This window comes from Danio rerio, chromosome 10 (genome assembly GCF_052040795.2).
Source record: "Danio rerio strain M-AB ecotype USA chromosome 10, GRCz13ab, whole genome shotgun sequence".
In the NCBI taxonomy this organism is placed as follows: domain Eukaryota; kingdom Metazoa; phylum Chordata; class Actinopteri; order Cypriniformes; family Danionidae; genus Danio; species Danio rerio.
In genome coordinates this window covers 34,875,578-34,900,968 of record NC_141030.1, presented here as the reverse complement: position 1 = coordinate 34,900,968, position 25,391 = coordinate 34,875,578, and the positions used below count along the sequence as shown (strand labels likewise).

The window sequence follows — 25,391 nt, the reverse complement described above, 5'->3', positions numbered from 1 at the left end:
CAGAAAACGTAATTTAAAAAAGCATTTTTTATTTTAAACACTTTATCTGTAGTAATGCAATTACAGTTGACTTTAGAAACTGTAATCAAATTACACAAATTTTAATGTAATTAGAGTTATATATCCAAAAATATTTACATTTGGCTAGATATAAATTTTCATATGCGAAATCTGAAGGTTACAGCAGTTTAAACTAAGTAGGATGAGTGCAGGCCGTTACTTTGAGACTCTACCCTTTTTTCTATGTCTCTTCCACAGTTGACTATAATGGGTTTCTTAGCCAGAACATTGTTGCCAAGGATTATAGTGCCTTTTCACTCAGGTTTATATCAGGACTTTAGACTGGTCTTTTTATTATTTTAATGTTTCCAGTCTCCAGTTTGTTGTTGCCGTGTGCCATAAAACCAAGCCATAAAAATTGCTCGCTGATTTGGTTAATTAATGCAGGGATAGAACCATGTGTTACTAAAGGAGCGTCTGATAAATATTCAGTCCACTCAGCACTGGAAAATAAATCTTGCTGCCTAAATTAATTTATAATTGAATCAAAGGAACTTTAATAGTCATCTCAACTTAAATCAGTCAAACCAACTGACATAACTTTGTATAAATAAAAACAAAATTAGTTTAAACTTGATAAAGTCATTAATATTAAAGACTTTTTATGACGTTTTGTCTTTTTTATATATATATATATATTACAGTCTGTCATGTAGCAGTGTGAGAGGCCAAAAAAAATCCATCCAAACACAACACTTTATCATGACATTATCTTGTCTTTTGTAGACCACTAGCTTTGAAACTTGAATGAATCAGTGACATTGTACAGATGTAACATTCTACAAATCCCAGTTTTGGAGTGACCAGCTTCTTGCTTTGACTGAAAGTGTTGTCTCTTTGGCCTTCAACTGAAATCCAGCTGTCAGAGGGTTTCAGTCAATGAAAACAGGAAAGTTAAGGCCCGTGAACCCTGTAATGATCACTGGCTTTTTAATGATATGTAAGTAAACAAAGGGCAGCAATGTGAGTGGAGACACTAATGTGCAAAAGGCCATGTGTGAAAGTGTTATTGAAAAAAAGAAATGCCTTAATTGTGTTGATTTTTTTTTTTCTTTAAAGTTAAAAACTAGTCGACAAAGCAGATTGGTGTTCATGTGGCTCATGTTCATTGGGATTGGGCCTAGCTGCTGAAGACAAAGCAAAACAAGCACAAAACATTATAGACGAGCACACAGGAATTACAGATCAGATTGGATTTGATGGTGATTTTCATTTCACTTAATTTTTAGTCATGGGTTGTAACTTTTTCCTGCAAACTTTTGATCAAATGTTTGTTTGCTGTAGTGGAGGAGCTGAAACGTAAATAAAAAAGATTATGCGATAAATGCACAATGAAAAATCATGAGGGTCACTTTTTTCTGTGCCACAAGTGAGCATCAGAAATGTAAAGTTGTACAGTGACACCTTTTGTTCTGGAGTATTCATGTTTTTTTTGTTTTTTTTACTAGTTTACTGTTTTGCAAGTTCATTTGGCTCATCACTAGTGAAAATTGCTTGGGTATAAATGCTGAAAAATGGCTTGGAAAAATGATGAATTGTTTCGGTGTGCATGAAGCTGCAAGTTCAATTGTGTTTGCAGAATTTGTTTCCAAATTAACATCAACTATGATCTAAAAAACGTTCTCTAATTTTAATCAGTGTTCTTTTCAAATATCTCATTTAAGTTTTGATGTTGTGCTAAATATAACTCAAGAAATATGTGGAAAACTACTTTTTACTACTGTGAGCATAGGTATAAATGAGACCAAACAGTGACCTTAAAAATTCAAAAATTGTAAGGTTTTCTCTCATCTTTCAGGATCTCCACTGTACAATTTTTAGATAACAAAACCGAGCCTTTAAAGTGTGCCTTGCAGTCTTTGCTTGACAGCAATCTGAAATAAGATAATCACATTTCTCCGATTTCAGTTGTTAGTTTTTCTTAGCAGCGGTTTTATTTCACGGTTAGCTTGTTTGATGTAGTTTAGATGTGATGAAAGATGTGAAATGCCATCATGTCTGAATGAATGTCTTATAGATGTTAAACAGCTCAGAATGATTTACTGTTCACTTAAAACTAACCCATGACATGCTGGAGTGTGTTTTCGTTGTCAACCTTGTTTATCACTTTCATTTCAGCTGATTTATATCTGTGTAACTGAGAGAGAGAGAGAGCGAGAGGGGGGGGGGGGGTGTTTTGGAGTGCTAATACTAATAGAAACAACCTGACAGTTGCAGTTCCTTAGTGGGTGATTTAACTGTCTTTTGTCATGCTGTTCTGTTTAAAACAAATGCGCTGCTCTGTTAGTGTTTTCAGAGTTCGGCTCTACAGCATATTTACTGAGAACAGATGCTCCTTTAACTTTTTTAACATGCACATTTGCTTTTATTTCATTTACCATGCTTCATTATTTTATTAGAATGCTTTTCATGAGGTGCTTTGTCATTTTTATGTTGCAAATACCATTGTAGTATGATTCATTCATTCATTCATTCATTCATTCATTCATTCATTTTCCTTCAGCTTAGTCCCTTTATTTACCAGGGGTCACCACAGCGGAATGAATCACCAACTTATCCAGCATATGTTTTACACAGCGGATGCCCTTCCAGCCCATACACTCCCACATGCACACACATCCGCTATGGCCAAATTAGCACGCCAACAGGGCCAGAACATGCAAACTCCACACAGAAACACCAACTAGCCCAGCTGGGACTCGAACCAGCGACCTTCTTGCTGTGAGGCGACAGTGCTAACCCCTGAGCCACCGTGTCGCCCACTCTAATATGATCTGACATATTCTTTTTGTAATTAGATATTATTTCATGCACAGCATGAGTTATGCAATTACAGTTATTATTTTGCTTCCAAAAAACACAGCTGTTCAAGACATATCAACAGCTCATCCTTCTTCTAATAACCAATCAACATTATTTTAGGGGTTTGTTTATTTAAAAACAAAAATTCTATCATGATTTACTTACACTTCAGCTGGTATTTATTCATTTAAAAAAATCAGTTGATTGAAATATTATTTCATTTTACATTCTGTTTCATGCTAAGCCTGATTTATGTAAGTACAATTTTTTATTATGCACTGAATCTATTAGGGATGAAATGTATTGGCCTATATTGGATTAATTTATTATTATAACCTTTATTTCACCAGAAAAGACACATTGAGAATAAAAATCTCTTTTACAAAAGCATTCATACAGTATACATTAGGCAGTATGTCACATGGGTCTAACAGATAGCAAACAAAAAACAATTAACAGTTAACAAGAATCACAAATTGACAAACTTTTCCAAACATCTACAAGCCTGAGTTTCAATTTCTAAATCATTTATACTCTTTTAAAAAGCATTTAGTGAAATCAACTCTTAAAACTTTTTTTTTGTAGATTATTCCATGCAAAAGGTGCTGCTCTCAGTCTGCACTTTAGGAACAGACAGTAAATAAATATGCTGTGACCCAAGGCCATAGTTAAGAACAGGCTTTTTACAAATGTAATTCTGTAGATATGATGGGAGTAAACCCTGTATCGATTTGTAAACAAGGATATGCCAATGCTTTAGCCTACGAATGGACAAAGCAGACCAACCTACTCTAGTATACAGCACACAATGATGAGTAAGAGATTTAACATTTGTTATAAATCTTAGCTATTTAAAGCTTAGGCATATCAGCAATAATATGAAAAGGCCTTTACCAATGGATTTTTTTTTACATTAAGGAAATTAGCTGCATGTCTTTTGAATATTACATTTTTCTCAAAGCAAAGTCATAAAATACTTGTTAAAAAAGTAATTGTAATCTGTACAAAATATCTGACCTGATTCTAATGTGTACAAAATGTCAGATTTGTATAGGGAAAGCAACTGATGTCCATTATGCTCAAGTGTTTGTATAAAACTATTGGTTAGTTTGGGCTAAACCATTTTGCACAATAAAATAAACCAGCAGCATTTTAGTGACCTGGTGCTTTTCTGTAGCAGCAACATGTATAATTTAAATATAGCTACAGGACTGTCTTTATTTGTTTAAATTTATTAAATACACATGTTCTATATTATGTCAAATAAAAGTTTCTGTTGTTAAAAGAAATATTGAATAGCAAAAATTGAATTTTTTGTTTTAACATGTGCATCTGTTAATATGTTGGTAAGTTGAATACTAAGTGAATCCAAACCATATTCATTCATTCATCAAAGTGAATCATCCATTCATTCATTTTCCTTAGTTCCTTATTTATCAGAGGTCACCACAGTGGAATGGACCACCAAGTATCCCAGCATATGTTTTACTTAGTACCCTTCCAGGCGCAACCCAGTACTGGGACACACCGATACTGTACACTCTCGCATTTACACACACACACTCATGCACACTCAAAAAAAAAAAAAAATCTTGTTCAAACTACTTATTTAAAATTAGCTGAAACAACACAATTCTTGAGATTTCATTGGGACAAATTATTTTTTTTTTATGTTCAATCCACATAAATTTGTGGATTGTGTTAAGTTATCCTAATTGATTTGTGTTGGGAAAACATGAATGAATTGTGTGAAACCCTGCATTTTTTACAGTGCACTACTGCCTATTTACTTTATTCAATTCACCTATACCACATGTGTTCGGACTGTGGGGGAACCGGAGCACCCTGAAGAAACCTACGTGAACACGGGGAGAACATGCAAACTCTACACAGAAATGCCTACTGGCCAACCTGGACTTGAATTAGCGTCTTTCTTGCTGTGAGGCGAAAGTGCTACCCACTGAGCCATCATGCCACCAATTCACCAAAACAACAATTAGCAAGTACTTTATGCAATGCCGGTATCTCTATCAGAAAATCACTTAAGGCCAAAAAGTTCTAGTGGTGCTCGCTGCAGAGCCATTTGGGCGAGCTGAGCTCCAGCGAGGGGGAGCTTGAGCTTGAGCTCCACCTTTTTTGCACTTCTTCTAAGAGTGATGTCACTGGGGGTAGGGATAGGGGTGGGGTTGGTGTACGCATTAAAACAGCTTACAGGAGGCAGAGCGAGAGCTCATGCTCCCCCTCGCTGGAGCTCAGCTCTGCTTAAATGGCTCTGCAGCGAGCACCCTCTCAAAAAGTTGGTACATTCCTATTTATTATTATAATAGTTTTGTGTTCCCATAATAGATTTTTAGTAAAGCTCTTGTATAATTAAGTTACAAAAACACAACTTTATTGCATTTGTTTATTCATTTTTATGACAACACTATTTTTGAACAGTATGTGCACAAATTGAGTTTGTACTGGCCTGGCATGCATAAAGCAGTACATTTATTTTAAGGCAATATGTATTAGTACATTATTGTCATGTAAACATACAGTACCTACTGCTGATTGGTTGTAAAGGCACATTAGGAGTGATCCATTCTAATGCTAGAGAGATTCACTGTGGACAAAACTTGTGCAGTGCAGAATGAGAATGACTGTAGAAACCCTATTATTATTATTACTGTTCATTCATTCATTTTCTTTTTGGCTTAGTTCCTTTATTAATCAGGGGTCACCACAGTGGAATGAACCGCCAACTTATCCAGCATATGTTTTACACAGCGGATGCCCTTCCAAGCTGCAACCCATCACTGGGAAACATATACACACTCATTCACACTCATACACTACAGACAATTTAGCCTACCCAATTCACCTGTACCACATATTTTTGGACTTCTGGGGGAAACCGGAGGGCCCGGAGGAAACCCACACAAACACCGGGGGAACATGCAAACTCTTCACAGGAATGCCTACTGCGCCACCGTGCTGCCATTATTATTATTATTATTATTATTATTATTATTATTATTATTATTATTATTATTTGTTCATTTTCCTTTGGCTTAGTTCCTTATTTATCAGGGGTCACCACAGCGGAATGAACTGCCAACTATTCCGTCATATGTTTTATGCTGTGGATGCCCTTCCAGCTGCAAACCAGTACTGGGAAATATTCATACACTTTCACATTTATATATGCACTGAATCCACGTGAACATGAAGAAAACATGCAAACCAGGCCCGGATTGGCTAATCGGGAGGACCGGGAGAATTCCCGGTGGGCCGGTCCGTTTTTTGGCCGCGAGGGCCGGTGTCCCTAGCTCCAGAATCTGTTGCTCTCAGCAGTCACACTTTTTACATTTATTTATTTACTTGACCAAAGCCTTTTTATTCATTATTTTATCGCAACTCTTCTCTTTTTATCTATTTTAATGATAATAAAACTTAATTGTGTCTCCACCACACTCACAGCTGTTGTGGTCCAGTGGTTAGCACGTTCGGATAAGACTCCGCGGACCCGGGTTCGATCCTCGTTAGAGTAATTTATTGTTTTCATTTTTATTGTTAAGATATATAATACTGTTAGGGTTGTTGAACATTTGAAGTTCTAAAGCAGCTGTTTTCTCAAAAAAAAAGACGTGATAGTGTAATTAGCAACTGAATTGGAAATGAACTTACTTTAATATAGTCAGTCGTGAACTGAGGTGGGCCGGTCTGAGGCTTGAAACTCCAGGGCTGAAAAGGAGTCCCACTCCGGCCCTGATGCAAACTCCACACAGAAATGCCAACTGACCCTGACTGACTGCTGTAAGGCGACGGTGCTTATCACTAAGCCACCGTGCCACCCAATGAGTCATCAATAATAATAAATGTTTTTGTGCGTATTTTAGAAAAAATGCTTGTAATTAAACAAAATGGCTGTTGATTTGGCAACACAAGTTATATTCAATAACTTCAGAATCTATATAATCAGAATATATTCAAGTTTAGCATCAGTTCTACCTGTCCCAGATCTGTGTGCTCAACCGCAGAGCAGCTGCTAAACTGATTCCGAGACACTGTTACCGTGTAATCGGGTTATCTCCTAGGTGGAAAAGAGAGGAAAAATCTATGCCCTGATTAGATAAAAGGCATAGCTTCCAGCCATAACATCTAACCATAATATGACATCGGATATTCTCTGGCAATGTGAAAAATAGGTCTCTGTTTTTGTCATCCTCTGTTTCTTTATTTTGTTTACAGTAATTTTAGATTTTAGAGGGGAACATCTGTTTTGATTTGAATGTCGGATAACGACGGTTTAATGGATCATGGTATGGATAGAGTGAACAACCGTGGGATGTTAGTGATTGATGTGGATGGGAGACTTGAGTCACCCGCTCTGGTTTTTCGAAATAGTTTGCCAAGGAATTTTTCAGGGAAAGAGTAAGACTGAATGTGATGGTTTGGTGGAGGAGCAAGTCAGAGGTTGAATGGAAGACACTTCTGTGACATGTTGACTTATATTAGAGTGTTAGTAGAGTATAATTAGATTGTTTGGGTTTGTAAAATACCATAAATAAACTAGTGATTGGTGATTGGCAACAGCTCCTTAGGACAGCTTTTTTTTAAATACTTTATTTATAGAAGTTTTGTATAAATTTGCACATAGCAGATAAACAAACAGTCAACAACAACAAAAAACAAACAAACAAACAAACAAACAAACATACAAACACGCATCCCCAACACTTATTTTCCCTTTGTGGCTTTAACAGAAGAAGCACTTAGCTTACAGTCTGCAAACATCAAAGTCCTCAAGCGTCATACAAATGCTCAGAAAGTGTATGTTTAGGGTGCATACACAACACCAGTAAAGTAATAACAAATTAATTAAATAAATATTTAATGATGTAAAAAGGAAAATACAAAAAAAAAAGATGCATGTTACACATAAATTAATCCACAAAATCAGAAAACTTTTTCTAAACACTTAAAGATTTGATAAACTAAATTTACACATTTGCAATAAAATATATTGTTCAATAAAAATAATAAATAAAAATACTAAATAAATATTAAATGTAAAAAATAAACAATAATATAAAAGAAATAATGAATGTAAACCTGTATGTATGCCTCAATGGATTATAATATTTTGCATCAGCCAAAAAGTGCACAGGTTTATTTTGTGTTTTTGTCAGATTTTCATTTACTACTTTGCCTCAGATCAAAGTTTGTAATGGGTTGATTCACCTCATCGCTGATTGGTTGGTTTGGTGAGTAGTTTGTTATTTATTTATTTGTTTTTTGAAAAATAAATAAATTGGAAAAATATTCCCAAAACCGGTGCTGCAAAAAAAAAGTGGATAATCGCTAATGCACTATTTAAGTTTTTATTATTGTTATTATCACAAATGAGAAAAGACCACAGTTATGAGAGATATGAGAATTTATTTAACTATAAACCGTTTATAAACCGTTTTTGTTTTCATTATTTATTAAAAATGACTATAAGAATACTGCATTGCCTAAAACTCCCTAATATTACTTTTCCCCATTACCCTCTATTAAATCAGCAGAAAAAAAGTTATACAATTTTCATGAAACTTTATGAAAGCAAGCACTTTTGTTCTTTGAAATAACATTTGCTGATATATCAAACACAATAAGCCCAGCTTTTTATGGTTTTATCAAGAAATTTATTTGCTCTATGTTTCATTCATGTTGTCTTTAACAAGAAACAGAACTCTTGATATTTATATCTCTGCTCCTGCTATATATACAGTTGAAGTCAGAATTATTAGCCTTCCTGAATTAGTAGCCCCCCTGTATATTTTTTTCTCTCCCAATGTCGGTTTAAATATCTGTTTTTAACACATTTCTAAACATAATATTCAAAAAAAGTATTGCTTAAGGGGGCTAATAATATTGAAAAAAAAGCTTTTATTCAAGCCAAAATAAAACAAATAAGACTTTCTAGAAGGAAAAAATATTATCAGAAATACTGTGAGAAATTCCTTGCTCTGTTAAACATCATTTGTAAAATATTTGAAAAAGAAAAAAGTAACAGGAAGGCTAAGAATTTTGACTTCAACTATCCTAGACGATACTAAAGCAATGACTGATGAATGGGTGACTCAGTGAAGTAGTACAGAGAGTGTGCGGTGCTAACAGCTGTGCTGCAGCTGCCAGTGGCTCCTGCTGAGGGTGAGCAGCTCAATTCTCCAGGGTCAGATGTGTGGTATGGCGGTATCCGTGGCAACGGGCTTTGGGCCTGTGCAGCGAGAACAATCCTGCCTGTGAGAGCAGAGCGCTGCACTCTGAGCTCAACACAGCGGAATGCTCCACTGCAGGAGGAACAGACTGAGGCCCCGTTTACACTAGTACGGGATGGAGACAGAGACCAGAGAGAGAGAGAGAGAGAGAGAGCAAGACGGATAAATAAAATAAGAGAGCAACAGATATGCCTAAAATTTGCATGCGGTATTGCCATTGTGGTTTGCAATTAATAAAATACAAAACTAGCGATAAAAAAAAATATATAATAATATAAATATATATAATATATATAAAATATAAAATATAAAATATATATAATATATAAAAAATATATATATTTTATGCAAATACTTTAACCTTTGTATTTTATATGTATGGAAGGCAATAAGAGTCATTTAAAGTTATATATATATATATATATATATATGTATATATATATATATATATATATATATATATATATATATATATATATATATATATATATATATATATATATATATATATATATATACTCACACACAAACACACACACACACACACACACACACACAAACAGTTTTGTCAGGTTCTTGAATCTGATTAGCTGATAGCAGTGCAATATGGCAACAAGCAAAGGATGCTCTACAGTTTGACAAATTTTACTGCTGTTGGGCAACATCATGTACTTTTTTAGTCGAGTATGTATAGTTGTTTAGACTGCAACTATACACTCTGTTTATAAGGATAGGGCCTACTGTAAAATATTTATAATTTCTGAGAGACAGCGCGTCGGCGACCATTAGCCTGTCTTTGAGCAAAGAAGATTGATGATACTCATCCACAAGATGGCGACAGAGACCGCATAATAAGCCCTATAAGAAAAACAGCGCAATTTCAAACTACAGCTGATCAGTTCATTATTAAACAGTTAAATTACATTCTAAGCTGATCTTTCTCTTTTGTATATTGTAATGCTGTATTTAAACTATATAATTGTAGTGTGTTGAGTGTGACATTGGACTCGCATATTAGGAATGTTGTGTTGGCAAAAAGAAAGAAGAAATACCCACATCTGTTTAGTGTTTTTCCTTCGCAAACACAATAGCAATCTGGTAGTTATTGTGCTGCTTTTGTTTGGGGTTAATTATTGTGTTATCCCGATTGCAACAGAGAAATACTGTAGACTGTAATAGACTGTAATACTGTAGGGAGATATCTCTGTAGACGGATGGCATTTCATATCACATTCCAACGCAATCTCATGGCAATTCGTAACTTTTTGATTTAGTGGCTAATTCGTATGAATTCGTATGATCTAATTTGTACAATTTAGTACGATTTGCTCATCACCCAATGACGGTTGGGGCTTAGGGGTGGGGTTGGGTGTGAATTAGCCACTAAATCAACAAAACATAAAATACTTACATTTCCTCGTGAGATCAAGCTGCACATTCAGCCTTACAATCTTAAAATGTCAGCAAAATCACTTGTTTTGTCATCACTTCAGAATCATTTAAACATTAGCTTTAAATCGACGATGGTGAATTAGTAATAGATTCTGCTGTTCCGATGTCAGCTGCAGATGTGAATGATTGGTAGAAGAAAGTAGTTCCTAATACAAAAGGGTTTTTAGACTCTACGTGTTTAATTTTATATTTATATACACAATTGTGCCATTGAACTGTTGTATAAATTCAATATCACACTCGTAGCAGTGCACTATGACTTTATATCAGCACTGGTGGGACACTAAGGCACTCTGCCTGTGGCCTGTTTGCATATATATATATATATATATATATATATATATATATATATATATATATATATATATATATATATATATATATATATATATATATTACACACACATTCTTAACTTATAGACTTGTGAAAGCATTACTGCTGCTCTTTGATGACTTAAAGCTTCTTATGTCCTCACTTCAGTCACTTTGGATAAAAGCATCTGCTAAATAAATAAATGTAAATGCAATGATGAGTCTGTCTAACTGTTTCTTCATTTTAAAATACAGCAATCAAATATGTTTTTGGGCTGTGCTGACTCCAATATGATTTGCTATACTGTATACTGTATATACCTGTAAAAATGCTTTGTTCCACACAATTCCTTCATGTTGTCCCAAGACAAATTGATTAAATTAACGGTTTTGAAAATTTAAGTGGATTTTTACATAAAACAATTACCTAAAGAATTGTGCTGTTTCAACTCATTTTAAATGAGTGGTTTAAACAAGCAGCAAAAGTCATTTCAGTGTATTCAGCTGGCAGTAATATCATAGTATTTAAACATATTTATATTGATTTTAAATATACAGTCTATTTAAATTCACTGCAATCAAACAGAGAAGTGACATCAAGCCACATCAGTTTTCTATTGGTTACATTTATGATATACAAATTTGCATTGAACTTATTTGATCTTGTGCACCACCTTATTCTGTTCCCTTTCCCCCAAACAATACAGTTTTGACCCAGTTTATTTGAGCATGTATTTAGATGTTGTAAACATCACAGGTGAATTAGTCACATATGCAGTCAGCATTCATGATTATGATTATTAGCATTTCCTGAATATATCCAATCCCCCCCAAGTTTTCAATTCCAAACTACATAACTCTTAATAACTAATAATTTTGTTTGTCATCATTATTGAGTGATGCATAATTGCATTCTTGTATTCAGATTTGCTTTATTGTTAAGTAGGTGTTCTTTTATAGCTAACATTGCTTAAAAAACACTCATAATGAAAGTTTTCAAGAAGGATGAAAGTGAACTTATAGTTAGATACAACATATTTCTGGCAATTGTGTGTATCAAAATTGAAAATTAACCTCAAATGAAGAAAAAAAAAAAACACAGAACATGAGAAGCCAGAAAGGCTTAGAGGGGAGTTAGAAGTTAGAGTGAAGAAAGTGGTGTGGTCTGAAAAAGAGAAAGGAGAAATAGGCCAGTATGATCTCTGGCAAACAGAATGATGGTTGTCAAGTTAACAGGTCTTTCAGAGTCCCCTAAAGCAAGGCGGCTGGAGTCGCTCTTATCTCGTGGCTCCAGCTCCGGCCCACAGCAGTCTGGCCCATGCAGGCTCTCTCAGCCTCAAAACATCATTTCAAATCTGAAGCTTCATTAAAAAATCATCCTGCAGCACCCACCATCATATTTAATATATTAAACAGGTATCCAAACAAGCACAAAACCTGCAATGCTTATTTTGCTGCAAATGTACCAAGCATTGTGGCAGTTTTTCAGTTAAATAAAAAAATCTTAAGTAATCCGGTGGCAAATGCATTGAAATAACTCTTTATTATTTATTTATTTATAAAAAATATATGTATTTATCTAACAACTAATTTTTGTTTATTATGAAGTTTTCCACATCATTTTACACATCCGACAACTCACAGATTATATTTTGATGATAGAACTCACTGTTGTTTTGTTACTTAAATGATACACACACATACTGTACAAATACACAAACAAACAGAATGTAAAAAATAAAGTAGTTTTTTTTTGCATAAAAATAAAATAAATGTGAAGAGAAAAAAGTTCAACTTTAACTTTAAACAAACAAATAAAAGAAGAAAAAATAAAAAAAGGTTTTATTAAACCAAAAATAAAAACACTGTCAAACTATAAATACACACTTAATAATAGTAATAATAATAATAATAATAATAAAGTAATAAAATATTAATTAAAGAAATAAAATCAACACAAAGTAAAAAAAATAAATAAATATAACTGAACATGCACTAACGAATAGTCAATATCATATATGTTTATACGTTTTGTGCTATATATTATAACAATAGGATGTCTAATTGTTTATTATAATAAGTTTCAAATGTGTACAGTTGGTCATTTATGACTTATTGTCCATAAAAATAGCAGCAAAAAGTCAAAAGATAATCAGATCACTGCCACTTTAACTCTCCAAAAAAAATGTTTTATTACAACGTTTCAACATAGTCTTCATCGGGTTATCCATTGAGAATCCTTGATGTGTACACATTTTAGTTTTTTCAGTCGCAATAATAATAATAAAACAAATGTGTTTTAATAGACATTATGTAGTGTGGCTTCCCTTTTTTTTGTAATTTTTTTTTTTAGAGGTTTCACCTTTATTGATAAGACAGTAGAGATTGACAGACAGGAAAGTGTAGGGAGCAAAGTACTTCTCGAGGATCAATAAAAATGATATTTTTTATTTATATATCCATAAAACTTACACTAACAATAATAATAACAACACTATAAACAACAAATCTGTAAAATTTATGGTAAAAAAACGGCAGCTGTGGTTGCCAGTATTTCACCGTTAAAAATACGGTACAAAAATATAGAATTTTTACTGTAAACTACTGTAATTCATTCATTTATAGAGGTAATATGGCTGTATTTTGAAGTACCAATATCTACACATCACGTCTTTTGTTACAAAGATAGACACGTTAACAGCCATATACAGGTGGTGATGAGAAAGCTGAATAATGATCCAATGCTCATCACAAACAACTTTTCCCAAAAGCAGAAAAGTGGATCAGTGTATAGAAGGTGCTCAGTGTCATTCACACAGCTACTAAACACCAGTATGGTAACACGCATAAAATTAAAATCATAAAATAAACATTTTTTATCAACATTAGATGTAACATAAATGTCTAATTTTCCCAGAGATGGGTTGCGGTTGGTAGTGCATCCGCTGCTTAAATACGTGCTGGATAAGTTGGCGGTTCATTCCGCTGTGGCGACCCCAGATTAATGAAGGGACTAAGCTGACAAGAAAATGAATGAATGAATGAATGAATAAATCTGTAATGATGGGGAAACAACTAAAAAGATCCATAGTAATGTCAAAAAAAACCATAAAAAGTGATGTGCCATGCAGGGAAACATACTGCTAGCCAGGTTATGAATTTTTACTGTTGCTGTTTTACAGTTTTTACCGTTGAAATCATGGCCATTTTTGAGTAATAAATATACTGTATAAATAAATGAACTCAACAGAAAGTACTGAACATCCACAATTGAATAATTAATATCATATACGTTCATTATCATAACAATGTTTCGAGCTATGTATCATAACCATATAAGCTCTGATTTTGGATTTTAATGTTTCAAATATATGCAGTTGGCCATTTATGACAGAAAAAAAAAAATCCGATTATCAGTATATGTCAGGTGTTACAATAAAGAATCATGTTTTTTGTATTTATAGATTTAGAATCAATAAAATGCATTTTTATTCATATATCCAATAACAGTTACATTAACATTAATAATAACAATAACAATGAATAATAAATAAATAAATAAACAAACACAAAGTAAATGAATTTAAACAACCGAACATTCACAATTAAGTTGTCAGTATCACATACATTCATTATCATAACAATGTGCTATATATTACAACAATATGATGTCTATTTTTTATTTTAATATGTTTCAGATGTATACAATTGGTCATTTATGACTTATTGTCCATAAAAAAATAGCAGCTCATCAGTAGATGTCAGAAGTCACAATTAAGAATCATATTTTGTGTTTTATAGACTTTGTACAGTATGTAGTATGGCATCCCTTATAATATGAACAAACACTTCTCGAGGATCAATAAAAATTATATTTTTTATTTATATATCCATTTACACTTACACTAATACTATTAATAACAATTACAATGAGTAATAAATATTAAATAAATAAATAAACTCAACACAAAGTAAATAAATGTAAATATAACTGAACATGCAGAATTGAATAGGCCATATCATATGATCATCATCATAATAATGTTTCATGCTATATATTAATGCAATGGGATGTCTGATTTTTAATTTCAATATGTTTCAAATGTATACAGCTGGCCATTTATGACTTATTGTCCATAAAAATAGCAGCTCATCAGTAGATGTCAGAAGTCTAAATAAAGTATAGATCATATTGTGTGTTTTTATAGACTTTGTACTGTCTGTAGTGTGGCATGCCTTTTAAAATTAACAAACACTTCTCAAGGATCAATAAAAAGTATATTTTTTATTCACATATCCGATAAAACACTAGCAATAATAATAACAATGAGTAAGAAAATAAATAAATGAAGTACTGCAAATAAATGTAAACAACTGAACATCCACAATTGAATAATCAATATCATATACGTTCGTTATCATAATAATGTTTTGTGCTATATATATAATAACCATATGAGTTCTAATTTTGGATTTTAATGTTTTAAATATATGCAATTGGCCATTTATGACAGACCGAAATAGCAGCTCGTCTGTACATGTCAGAGGTTACAATAAAGAATCATATTTTGTGTTTTTATAGACTTTGTACACTAAGTAGTATGGCATCCCTATTGATATTAACAAACACTTCTTGAGGATCAATAAAACAGCAATTTTTTTTATTCATATATCAAATAACATGTACACTAACAGTAATAATAACAATGAGTAATAAATAAATAAAGAACTCAACACAAAGTATATAAATTTAAACAAGTGAACATTCACAGTTGAATAGTATCCTATACGTTCATTATCATAACAATGTGCTATGTATAATAACAATATGGTGTCTAATTTTCGATTCTAATATGTTTCAAATGTATACAATTAGCCATTTGTTACTTTTTTTCCTCAAAAAAAAAATAGCAGCTCATCAGTAGATGTCAGAAGTTACAATAAAGAATCATATTTTGTGTTTTATAGACTTTGTACAGTATGCAGTGTGGCATCCCTTTTAATATTAACAAACAGGTCTTGAGGATCAATAAAACTGCTACTCTATATTCATATACCCAATATTCCTAGCATCATCTCAGCATTAAAAACTCACTTTGAAATCACAGCATCTTGCATCATCTCGCAGTTATGAAACAGCCATTGTCCTCTGTTAAAGGCAGTTTATTTTTGAAGTCACACATTATAGCTGAATTTATAAAACTACCACCCACAGTCCTTCTGGACGGCCCTCAGCCACCAGCTGCCTCCTGCTTGGCATTGTCTATATATTTCATACTCAAGATTGCATTTACATGAGGCGCTGACAAAGTGTTGATGAACTACGAAGAAATGAACCAGGCATGAAAAAGTTCAGATCGACAGCAGAAGTTTGTGTTTTAATATTCATTTCAGCAATTATTTAGGCGTAAACATCACGCGAGTTATTGTATACAGTCAGCATACATCAATACTACAGTGTTTAAGTACAGTCATATTTATTAGGGTGCACCATTTTGGATAAAATGAGAATCATGATTATTGTTATTTTGCTTAAAATAAAGATCATGGTTCTCTTGCAATTCTTTAGAACTTATTGATTTTAATAAAAAATGCCGATAAAATAAGACATAATACTCTTAGTGGTTGATGAAATATATTTCGCCTAGCCAGTTTTCCAAATCTGGCTAGGCGAAAGAGAGATAGTTCTCATTTATTACTCATGTTTTGCCTTTCAAGTGAATAAATATCAGAAAAAGTGATTAGGGCTGCACGTTATTGGAAAAACTGACATTGCAATGTTTAATTTTTTTGCAATACGTATTGCGATGTTGAGAATCATTTCAACATATGAAATGAAAAGCTCTGTTTAAAAAGAATGAATAATTTTAGGACACCTTTGTATATGGCTGGGCCATTAAACGATATTATATCGAATTGCAATAAAAATTTAAGTCGATAACAATGTTAAGTAAAGAAGTATGTTAAGACTTCTTTGGTCTATATTGATCTAAGAGCAGAAATGTGCAACAAGTGGAATCTAGAAGTGTGTTGATATTACAGTAACTATTATTCAATGATTCACACTCATCAAGTAATTGCTTCGTACAGTTTTTCTTTTTCTCTTTTTACATTCTCCGGGTGATTTAAAAACACAAACGTTTTGGCACAATGCCTTCCCCAGTGTCATATTAGAGATGCACCAAATTTTCGGCCGCCCAAATCGCCACTGGAAATAGATTATGCTAATGAAGCGAATTATTTGTGGCCTCAGTCATTGTTGAGATGCTCTTTTAAATCTGTAGAAATTAATAACTGGAATTGAAATATTTATCTTTATTGTTCAATATGGAAAATAAGTAATCAAGACTGCATTTTTGCCACATTGCCCAGCCCTAATTTTGGATAATAATAGGAGTATTTCGTAGTTTAGTGCATCTGCATATAATGTAATAAATCAAATCACAGGCAATGATAAATACAGTAAGACAAAGTAACAAAGAAAGAAATGCTTCATGTTTTTTTTCTGGAAGTCTAAAGGGAGTCACACATCAGAAGCGCCGCACCATGACATATCAGGGTACACACACCAGCACCGCAAGTCAGTGGATGTCCGCGGCGCCCAGCCACAACGCAGGGTGCTGTTCATATTTCTGACGTACCACAGAGCGTCATCTGAATAGTTTTGTTTTAAATAGCATGCGAATGTGCGCATCTAGTGTGCGATACTTTCGCCGAGCTTCACATCCGGTGTGTGACACCCTCAACAGTGTTCAGTCACACAAATTAAACAATTTAATGTAAAATAAATGACACTGTATAATCTTTGAAACATATATACTGCATATAAAACGGAATATCCTGTCATCATACATATCATTTTTTGCATTACACTTGTATAACCAAGACAACGACTGCCACTTTTTGTAGTTTTAATTTTATCTGTGCTCGCTGCTCCTCATAGCGCTTGTGTTTAAACAGCCTTTCATCACATTTTACATTTGAACAACTAAATGAACGCTTTGGTCTATTTAACTGACTATATTTTGAAAAATTGACATTATAGATACTGTTAAAGAACCTTTTGAAATTAAAAATACTGGCCTTCTCAAAAAGACAAGCTCTTCCAGAACGTTGCGGCCAGGATTCTGACCACAACCAGAAAATCAAAGCACACCATGCCTGTCCTCAGGTCTTTACACTGGCTCCCAGTTACATTCAGAATAGATTTTAAAGTATTATTACTTGTCTATAAATCACCTCAATGTATGCTGACTGAATTCAAATCGAACAGATCCCTCAGATCTTTAGGATCATACAAACTAGAAATTCCAAGATTTCCATTAAAGCAGGATGAATCTGCTTTTAGCCACTATGCCCCTCGCTGCTGGAATCAGCTTCCAGAAATTATCAGATGTGCTCCAACATTAGGCACTTTCAAATCAAGACTTAATATACATCTGTTTAGCTGTGCCTTTATTGAATGAGCACTGTGTCACTTCTGACCGAATGCACGGTTAAGTCTTTCTTTTCTTTTACATTCTTTTATAACCTGTTTTAACACATGTTAATCTGTTTTATCTGTTTTTACTTATTTGTTTATTTTCTTATACTTGTTTTTTTATTGTTGTTTATGTAAAGCACACTGAATTGCCACTGTATATGAAATGTGCTATAAAAATAAACTTGAGTTGCCTTGCCTAAAAATATTCACATACCTGTAAATGCTTTGTCATAAGTTTATAGCTGGCTGAAAAAACACGGTGCAATTAACTATTTGCAAAAGAACAAAATCTACAAAAGCTTTGTATGCCTAAACACAATACCTTCTCACACAATACCTTTGTAATCTCTTAAAAGTTCATTTACTCTACTGACTTTTCAAATTGAATTAGAATTATGCAAATGTATTGTTATGAGATATGCACAATGTTTGATGAGTTTTACAATACTAAAATGTCTGCATCAACACTTTGCATATGCAGGACTTTTGTCAGCTCATTTGCATAGTGGAAACAAACACCAAATGGTGCGAATATCAATAATGAAAATGTGTATTTATTAGAAAATGCTTACCAACTGTTTATTAAAAATGCCTTAAATATTTAGTTTACAACACTTATAGTTTTGGTTTACCAGTTGTTTTTTTATTATAGAACTTAATATTTAATGTTTATGAGTTTCTTTAAACGTATGCTTTAAAATGATGATTCATGTTTTAATATGGAAATTATTCTTAAATTACCCTTTCCAGTCAAATTTGTTTGTATAGATATTGTAATAAAGAAGGTGTCCAACACTTAAGTTCCAGATTAATGAGAACAATTGTGTACCTTCATTTGAGTTGTACCATAAAAGGCACAGAACAGCATCATAAGAGATCTTTTCTATAGCATATAAGGTACAACTTTTACAAAGGAACAAAACTATTTGTACCAACCTGTACTTTTTTTTCAGAGAGTGTGTTAATTCTCTGGGTGTCTAATAATTAGAGACTTTTCAGTGAGTTACATCTTGTTTTTGGACCATTTTACCAGTAAAAAGTAAACTGATTAATATAATATAATAAGATTTATGAATAAAAGTCATTTACAGTCCTTGTTCAAAACTTACACTCGCAAAATGATTAGTTATTACAATTTATGTGGTTTGGAATTGGTAAAATATGCATGGAGAAAAATATGTTTAGAATATGAACTATGCACACACTGTTCCGCGATTAGACAAAACAAGCTATATTTGCACTTACACAAGCATTTCCTGAGTTTTCTGTCCCAGCGATGACGGAAATACGGACAGAATGATGAGCGTTCAGGGGGAGCCGGTGAGCGTTTCCATGGCAACAGGATTCCTGCGAAAAGGTCAATGTGGAAGGCAGACTTGGAAAAGCACAAGAGGATTATTGGGGATTTAGCGGCGAGTAAAATCATTTTTTTATTCTCTTTTTATGTATTTTTTTGTCCTATCTGAATGACGATAAAAAACACTGGATATGAATAGTGCAATTATAATGCTCAAGAAACGTCTCGCTCTCCCTTTTTATGGTTTCTTGCCGTGGCCCTTTGAAGTGAAATTGAAAAGAGAAAGAGCGGTGGACGGCGGTGGCGCTCGGCTTTGTGCTTGGCGCTGATACGCACTCGTCTGCCCCCTCAATCACTCGTTCCCTCTCTCTCTCCTTCCTCCCCCTTCCCTTTCCACTCACTTTAATTAAGTCAGCCTCCCTGGCATGGCTGCCAAAGATAATTGGAGTGGGTTTTGGATGCCATTTACTCGAAATGTCGCCTGTTTCTTTCTTTTTCAAAAAAAAAAAAATTCCTCGTCTTCGCCGCGTTCGCTAATTTTCTCCCTCTCCTCTTGTCGTTTATGAGATAGGGATTAACCTGAGGTGTGTGCCGTGCAGGTATGCGCATCACAGACGCAACTTCATTTATTAGCCAACTTTGGTGGGCGAAGATTAGATTTCCTTAACTCGCTTTTTAGAAATTGCTCTTACAGTATTTTTGGAAACTTTTATGATAGGAGGCATTTATGATCATGGACAATTAGTCATGCAAAATTCATTTACTTTTGTTTATTTAAGCTTTTTTTTATGAATTAGGGCAGCGACTATGACTAGATCTATGACTTCTGAGGTATATACTAAATGTTTCTTACTTTACTCATATTTCACCATGCGAAGTAATTGAATTGGGGCTCTTGTGATTGTCGTATCGGCTCAAATAACATCACTGTCTTGATAATTGATGCATGTTGATACTGATAATTCTGTGTAAAAGTTGAACTTTGTTGCATATCCCTCTATGTTTTTCAAAAGCACACGTAGCTCAGCCGTATAATTAGTTTAAATTTAATGCAATAACAGCAAATAAAAAATATATAATTCTTCATCATTTTTTATAGATTTTAATGTTAATATAAATGTAAACAAAATGAATGAAATTCATTAAATAAATGGCAAGTAAGGTCTTTGCAGGTATATAAATGTCTCACGGCTATAAATTGTTTTGCGCTGTTCGAATCTGTAGGAAGTGCCTGTCTGAATAATGTGAGGATAGTTGTTTATAATGTGCGTAATTCTAGTTTTTGTCTAGCTGTAGTTATTGACACATTGGCGTGATGTCGGTGTAAATGAGTTGACATGTTCGAAGTATTGCTGTATTCCTGACTGGAATAGTGTTTGGAGGTTGGTGGAGCAGTCACCAAGTTGCCTGCCATGTCATTTGGTAAGCCTTGTTGAGCGTCATTACACTAAAAATATTATAGTTTACACAAGTTATTCATCTTTTCAGATATTAGTCTGAATTTTTCGATTTGTAATGTATACTGATCCGAAAACCTCGTACCGAACAGTTCAATACGAATATGCGTATTGTTACACCCTTAATATATGTATATATATATATATATATATATATATATATATATATATATATATATATATATATATATATATATATATAATCAGTGACGTGCGGTGAGTTGAGGCACTGAGTCAGATTTACAAATATATGCAAGCGATATAGACTAACTGCTATTTACTATATTGTCTATTCTTTTCATACACAATACCAATCACAAATTATGTCAAAGACTAAAAAAACACTAAAAATGTAAATATAAAATGTAAAAACACTAAATGAATGTTGTTATCTTGAAATGAACGAGTTATCTTCTGTCCCGTCTGTTGAATCAGGCCCATTAGCTTGGGCATTGGTCATCCATTGTTTAATACTACTTGCTAAGATTGGAAGTCTAATTTGAAAAATTGTTTAGATGACATATTACATCCGCCATTTTACAATCATTCACAATAAAACTTAAAACAACAGACTCCTAACTTGATTATGCAGAAGAGCTACAGTTGCTCAGCAACCACAAAAACAAGAGCTCACATGCGCCCTCTTCATTGTGGCAGCGGCATGCTACTGCCTGCCTCAACTTATGTCTTTTCAGTGCGGTTTTATGTCAGATTCTAACACTAAATAAATGATAAACATACGTGAAATACATTACCTTATATATGGAAAGTGAGGACATATAATAAAAATGTCTACAATATATAAATACATTTTAATGCAGCATTACATTGGCAGCATACACTGAGTGAGCAAAAGGCGCGCGTTTAGCCTAGTGTGCAGGGGAATGCGCAATCTGACATAAGACACAAGCTTGAGCTGCCTCACCTCGCTTCCTACACTGTAATTAAACAGAAGATACGCAAAATACAGTGATTTTGATTATAAAGAAGTTTAAAATTATTTGAACCATACAGAAATTTCATTTATAGCACAGATCAGTCGACAAATATTGATTTTATCATTAGTATACATCTCATGATGGCAACTTAGTATGATGACAGGTGAGGCCCTTCTATCATATACAGTTGAAGTCAGAATTATTAGCCCCCCTGAATTATTAGAACCCCTGTTTATTTTTTCCCCTATTTCTGTTCAACAGAGAGAAGATTTCTTCAACACATTTCTAAACATTATAGTTTTATTAACTCATCTCTAATAACTGATTTGTTTTATCTTTGCCATGATGACAGTAAATAATATTTTACTAGATATTTTTCAAGACACTTCTATACAGCTTAAATTGAGTTTTAAAGGCTGAACTAGGTTATTATGTTAACTAGGCAGGTTAGTGTAATTAGGTAAGTTATTGTATACTGATCGTTTGTTCTGTAGATTATCGAAAAAAAAAGTTAGCTTAAAGGGGCTTATAATTTTGTCCAAAAAATGGTATTTAAAAAATTAATAACTGCTTTTATTTTTGCCAAAATAAAACAAATAAAACCTTCTCCAGAAGAAAAAACATTATCAGACATGCTGTGAAAATTTCCTTGCTCTGTTAAATATAATATGGGAAATATTAAAAAAACCAACAAAAATTCAAAGGGTGGCTAATAATTCTGACTTCAAATGTATATATATACACTGCTTCTATCATATATATATATATACATATATATATATATATATATATATATATATATATATATATATATATATATATATATATATATATATATATATATATATATATATATATAAAGGCACTTTAACAATTTTAAAAATTAAGAATGGATTGCAAAAACTCATTTGTAACATTTTACAAATGAAATAATGTATTCATATTTTAATGGTAACATTTTCCTGCATAAAAGTGTTGTTCTTTTTAACTTGTACATCATTATATAATATTAATTTAATATTTTTTATTGTATTTTTTGTCCTGCTGAGTTGTAGTTTTGGTGTTTTAAAGTGCTTTAAAAATAAGGATTGATTGATTGATTGATTGATTGATTGATTGATTGATTGATTGATTGATTGATTGTTTGATTGATTCATTGATTCATTGATTCATTCATTCATTCATTCATTGACATTAGATAAAAAAAATAATCATTCTAACATTAAACACTTCTAGATTTGTTTTCAAATAGTATTCCACATCATTTATGTCAAGCTGAGAATTTGTAGCTTTGCCATGCCGCTAAACACCCTTCACCCATCACTCAAATATATATTACTTTTCCTCTCAATCCTCTCACCGATTGTAAGTGTTTTAGTTTATCATTCCTCGGCAAGCATTATTCTCCTCCACCACAGAATATAAACGCACCACAGCTCACTTTCCTGCCAATTTGTCAGGTTAATCCTTACTTTCCTAGCCTGTACTCTGATTTACTGCGTGCGATGAACTTTCATGTTTTATTGACGACATCTGTTGTGTTTTTGCAGCCCAGGTCTGGTGTTACGAAGTGCCGTTATGTAATCCTCCGGTATAAAACTTTATACAGTACCACCCATTATAGCGGGTCACAGTTGTCGTGGAGGTTTTTGGAGGTAGTAGCTTGTGTGTGTGTTCTGGTCACAGTGTGTGGTGGTGGCTGCAGATTTGAGGCCTCCTATCAATCATGCTGGGCTGCTGAAAAGAGCTGTGCTGGGCCGGGCCACCCATCCAGCAGGCCGCGGCAGGGGGATCCGATATCCCCTAAGTCCTAATGTACTCCAGATGGCCGAGGCAGAGCACTGGGGCCGGCCAGGGCCTCTCTGTACACCTCTAGAGAGAGCACAGGGTCCATCCGTCTGCATAGCTGTGTTGCAGAGGAGACGTCCTGACCATGGGGTTCCACTCTTGTGTGTTTGCTGAGCTTGACTTATATACGCACACACACATACTGCGGCAACACTTTTGAAAAATGGTCTATTAGTTAATATTTGTTAATGTGTTTACACTAGCGTTAACTAAATATGAGTAATATTGTAATGCATTTATTAATCATACTTTAACATTGATTAATGCATTATTAAAATCAAAAGTTGTGCTTGTAATATGAGTTAATGCACTGTGAGTTTGTTATTTAAGTTAAACGGTATTTAACTTAAATAATATTAACTAACGTTAACAAAGATTAATAAATACTGTAATAAATGTATTACTAACTGTGTGTTCATGTAAGTACATACATTAACTAAAATTAACTAATGGATCATTATTTTAAAGTGTTACCCATTCTGATAATGTGAGTTGTAGAAAAGACCTTTGTGAGTCTAAGTCATAGCAGGGAACATGTACATAACATGATGTTGCATGTGTAGATGGACATAGAAGAAGCTTTAAGTTTAATACCATATACTATATATTGTAATTTTGTGAAATTTATGGATGGAGCTATATTAAAATCATGTGAAATCACTTGAAAACTCTGTTTCTCTGGACATACAGGATATATTGCAACATACTGTGGGCTCATTCTGAAAACATAGCCCTATATACGTTTCTGGAGATCGCAAGTTATGTAGCCAGAAATAAGTATGGCTGCATTTCATCTTTAAAATGAACGCTACTTGCTGGTATGATGCCGTTCCTTTTCGTGCTTATCAGCTGACCACTGACTTCTATATGCATGGCTTTCTCGCTGTTGCCAGTTTTTCCAGTTAGCTCGCCATGTACATCGGTGGACTTGAAAGGCAGAGAGGACATGACCGCGATGACATGGTTTGAGTCCAATGAACAACGGTTCCAGAAAGCAGGCAAGACAAAAACAAAAGCTAAAAAATTATTAAATATTAATACAATTTATTCAATGTATATTACTGTAATTAAGATTTTTTTTAATTAATAAAAATGTAATAATGTATTTGTAAAATGTAATGCATTTCTAAAATGAAAGTGTATTTGTTAAATATTTAAGAAAATTATATAATTCAATTATTTTTGTAAAATGTAATGCATTTGTTAAATTTTTTATTTTACTTGTAACAATTACAAATATTTCATATTACTTTGCTTATTATTTGCTTGCTTGCTCGATTATTTATTTAACTGAATTATAATTTTTTTAATAGAATCAGTTTATTTTAATCGATTGGTCAAAATAACAAAATTTTTTGATTGTTTTGCTAGAAATTTTGGTCACACTTTTTTTGATGGTCTGTTTGTTGAATTTAAGTTACATTGCATCTACATGCCAACTAATTCTCACTACATTATAAGACTGTTAGGTTGGGGTTGAGGTTAGGTTTAGTG

General features: G+C 33.2%; 1 protein-coding gene and 1 long non-coding RNA gene across 5 annotated transcripts in view; one reads left to right on the top strand and one right to left on the bottom strand.

The window, feature by feature from the left end:
- The window catches only part of pknox2 (pbx/knotted 1 homeobox 2), a gene marked incomplete at its 5' end in the record, with an annotated part of 203,544 nt that overhangs the window by 57,998 nt on the left and 120,155 nt on the right, over positions 1 to 25,391 (top strand).
- On the bottom strand, positions 13,445 to 20,152 carry LOC147835108 (uncharacterized). The gene is made up of 3 exons (XR_015501303.1): positions 15,085 to 20,152; positions 14,267 to 14,722; positions 13,445 to 14,216 (listed from the first exon to the last, which is right to left on the bottom strand). It is a non-coding gene; the product is annotated as an uncharacterized LOC147835108 (long non-coding RNA).